We start from the raw sequence: 4,409 nt of genomic DNA, 5'->3' as shown, positions 1-4,409 counted from the left end.
GTGAATTTTGGTCCATTCCTCCTGACAGAGCTGGTGTAACTGAGTCGGGTTTTGTGCCTCCTTGCTCGCACACGCTTTTTCAGTTCTGCCCATAAATTTTCTATAGGATTGAGGTCAGGCTTTGTAATGGCCACTCAAGACCTTGACTTTGTTGTCCTTATGCCATTTTGCCACAACTTTGGAAGTATGCTTGGGGTCATTGTCCATTTGGAAGACCCATTGCGATCAAACTTTAACTTCCTGACTGATGTCTTGAGATATTGCTTCAATATATCCACATAATTTTCCTCCCTCATGATGCCATATATTTTGTGAAGGCACCAGTCCCTCCTGCAGCAAAGCACCCCCACAACATGATGCTGCCACCCCCGTGCTTCACGGTTGGGATGGTGTTCTTCGGTTTGCAAGCCTCCCCTTTTTCCTCCAAACATAACGATGGTCATTATGGCCAAACAGTTCTATTTTTGTTTCATCAGACCAGAGGACATTTCTCCAAAAAATATGATCTATGTCCCATGGGCATTTGCAAGCCGTAGTCTGGCTTTTTTATGGTGGTTTTGGAGCAACTTCCTTGTGAGCGACCTTTCAGGTTATGTCGATATAGGACTCGCTTTACTGTGATATAGATACTTTTGTACCTGTTTCCTCTAGCACTTCACAAGGTCCTTGCTGTTGTTCTGGGATTGAATGGCACTTTTCGCGCCAAAAGTACGTTCACTCTAGAGAACAGAATGCGTCTCCTTCCTGAGCGGTATGACGGCTGCGTGGTCCCATGGTGTTTATACTTGCGTACTATTGTTTGTACAGATGAACGTGGGTACTTCAGGCATTTGGAAATGCTCCCAAGGATGAACCAGACTTGTGAGGTCTACAATTTTTTTTCTGAGTCTTGGCTGATTTCTTTTGATGTTCCATGATGTCAAGCAAAGAGGCACTGAGTTTTAAGGAAGGCCTTGAAATACATCCACAGGTACACATTCAATTGACTCAAATGATGTCAATAGCCTATCAGAATCTTTAAAGCCATGACATAATTGTCTGAATTGTCCAAGCTGTTTAAAGGCACAGTCAACTTAGTGTATGTAAACTTCTGACCACTGGAATTGTGATACAGTGAATTAAGTGAATAACCTGTCTGTAAACAATTGTTGGAACATTACTTGTGTCATGCACAAAGTAGATGTCCTAACCGACTGCCAAAACTATAGTTTGTTAAGAAGAAATTTGTGGAGTGGTTGAAAAACAAGTTTTAATGACTCCAACCTAAGTGAATGTAGACTTCAAGTGTAAATGGTTTTTTCAGGACAACGTTCCAGAAGAAGTGTAGACATTGCACATGAATAGCTTCCTTAGATCTCAGTCTTTATGAACAGGTACCGTGGAGAGTTTGATATTATAGACAGCGGTTCTGTCCATATTAAAGATGGATTGCGCGCGCGGCCAACTTATTGTGGGAAGCTTGTGGAAGGCTACCAGAAACGTTTGACCCAAGTTAAACAATTTAAAGGCAATGCTACCAAATACTAATTGAGTTTATGTAAACTTCTGACCCACTGGGAGTGTGATGAAAGAAATAAAAGCTGAAATAAATCATTCACTCTACTATTATTCTGACATTTCACATTCTTAAAATAAAGTGGTGATCCTAACTGACCTAAGACTGGGAATTTTTACTAGGATTAAATGTCAGGAATTGTGAAAAACTGAGTTTAAATGTATTTGGCTAAGGTGTATGTAAACTTCCTACTTCAACTGTATCAGAAAGAGGAAGCTCCAGTATTGGGGCAATATAGCTGGCAGGCTGTGCTGTGCTAGGCTGTGCTGTGTACTCTGGGCTGTATAGCTTTAGGGAGCCTCTGTATGCCGCCTGGACTGAGCTGGGCCGGGGCTCTATCGTAAGCGCTAGCTAGCTAGCTGGCTCTAATTGAATGCTCATTGGGGTAATTGAGCCTCTCACAGCTCTCCGACTCCTCATGCTGAAGACTGGGACCAGATGTCACTGAGCTGTCTCACATCTACTGCCAATCATGTACGGTTGCCCAGCGACAGATGGACGGCCAAAAGGATTCCGGAATGCAGCCGCGATTTCGCTTCCAGTTCCAAGTCCCTGAGCATTTCTGTAGCTGTGTGTGTGTGTGTGTCTGTGTGTGTGTGTGTGTGTATATGAGAGAGAGTTCTAACAGCCATTCACTGAGGTAAAAGATCCTCAGAGCCCATCCTCACTCAACTACACCACATCAACCAACATTACGGTCTCTTAAAAAAAAGTCCAGAACGCTCAACCCACCTCCTTTGCAAGACATAAATAAATAAATACCTTTTTTACTTGAGCCAATGAGCTTACTACTTTAGAAATACATTATTTCTACCCTGCAACAACCAGTTCCTCAAATCCATTCAGTTTTGCACTACTTATTAAAATGTGGTTTTCCTTCAGCGGTGCTGGCAATTACAGTACTCCTGTGCCAATAGCTGCTATAAATATTCCACCTCTGCTTCTCTCTGTCAGCCAGCTAAACAGTCTACAATTAGGAGCTGACAGCTTACTGAGCACCCAAGGAGAGGGAGAGAGCGAGAAAGAGAGAGGGTGGGAGTGAGGCGGCAAGAGGGAGAGAGGCAGGGCGTAGGAGGACGGGAGAAAGAGGGGGGGGTAGGTGGGATGACAGGGTGAGGGATTCAGAGAAAGCAATTGAAGGAAAGAAGGAGGGGAGATACAGATACAAAGGAGCGGGATAAAGAGGATAAAGGATGGAGAGAGACAGGTGGGAGTGTGGGTAGGAGAACATGCAGAGGAAAAGACAAAGGAGACCAGCAGGGGGAAACAGTGAGCAGAGCTCCTATCTCATCTCTCTCTATTTTCCTTCTCTGTTGCCTTAATACCGGACTAAACATCCCTCCTTTGAGGCCAAGTACACTCTTCTGTCCTGATGGATAACAGACTCATCTGAACAACAGCGACATCTTAGAAAACTACAGCATAGTTTCTACAATATCACTCAGTGTGTGTGTGTGTGTGTGTGTGTGTGTGTGTGTGTGTGTGTGTGTGTGTGTCTGTGTGTGTACATCTACTGGACTCACCTGCCATCTGTTGGATCCCACTGAAGGCTCCAAGGTTACTGGAGGAGGTGGCCTGCTGAAGCAACTGAGGGAGAAAGAAAGAGAGGAGCGATAGATGGATAGAGAGATAGATAGATAGATAGATAGATAGATAGATAGATAGGAAAATAATAAAAGAGAGAGAAACAGAGTGAGGAGGAGGGATTGGAAACGCAAACAGTGATCACCCTCACTATCTCAGCTCTGCTAGTATCATCATGATCTTGGTAGCATTACTGCATGTGGGCTATAGGCTATATAAACATTGAATATGACATCTACTACTGTGCATCTAACCACTGAGTCACTGAGACATGTACAATTTCAGAATAGAACACTGAGAGTAACTGTCAAAAAAAACCTCAAAGGCTTATGTACATTTACTGCAGTACATTTACAACTTTGTACACCTTGTACACCTATTTACACGTTTACAGTTTCAGGAAAGATCCTAGCTGTGATGAAGGGGACTCAAGGAAGAGTAGACTGGTCTGTTTCAGAGAAGTTGGGGACAGAAGGTTTCAGAGTGAAAGAGGAAGAGGGTCAGTTCTGAAAGAGGCTACCGRAGGAAGGGGGTCCTAAGAATGAGTTGAGAGGGGGGTTCTGAAATGCTATAAAGTACTGAAGCGGGGAGGGGGAATGAGGCTTCTGAAACACCACATGCCAATCTGTCAATCAATCACCGCTGTGACCCAATAGGAYGACGATATTAGACATGGGAAAGACCTCTTATTGGATCACCCCGAGAAGATAAGTTTTGATATTTTGAACCATGAATTCAGAAATGCTTGTGCTAACTACTGAAACGCTGTCTCCCTTTCTCCAGCGGCTCCTCTCCCTCCCCAGGGCTGCTCGTGCTCCCATTTGGGTGGAAGTTTGCTGACACGCAGAAGGACAAGAGCAGCGGCGCCTGCAGCAGCAGCTAGCTCAGCAATGGATGTGCAGCAGCTGCAAAACAACGCCACACCTTTTGGGGGGAGTCTGACGGGGCTGGGCGGCCTCATTACCGCCGCAGTATCTGGCTGTAAGAGGACACGCCGCGTCGCCACCCTTACTGGCAGCCGCAGGCGCCAACGCGTCATCGCCGCGCAGTCAGTGCCACTCGCCCGCCCCCGCTACCTTCTCCTGCCGTCGCAACGCCCGGACGCCCCGCCCCTGTCCACACCCCAGAGGTCCAGGACCCCGCTTCCTATCCTTTCACCTCTCTTTCCCCCTTAAGGGTCTCACTCCCGTCCGTGACAGGGGAAATGAGGTTTTGAATAATAGTGTGTAAAGGTTCAATGGGGGGGGCCAATCGTTGGTGTGATCCAGAG

General features: G+C 45.8%; 1 pseudogene; it reads right to left on the bottom strand.

Annotated features, from left to right (window-relative positions):
* Window positions 1-4,409, bottom strand: part of LOC112070524 (CUGBP Elav-like family member 2) — a 63,742-nt pseudogene that overhangs the window by 15,470 nt on the left and 43,863 nt on the right.

This window comes from Salvelinus sp. IW2-2015, unplaced genomic scaffold, assembly GCF_002910315.2.
Source record: "Salvelinus sp. IW2-2015 unplaced genomic scaffold, ASM291031v2 Un_scaffold1350, whole genome shotgun sequence".
Classification (NCBI taxonomy): Eukaryota; Metazoa; Chordata; class Actinopteri; order Salmoniformes; family Salmonidae; genus Salvelinus; species Salvelinus sp. IW2-2015.
This window is presented reverse-complemented; position numbering and strand designations above follow the sequence as displayed.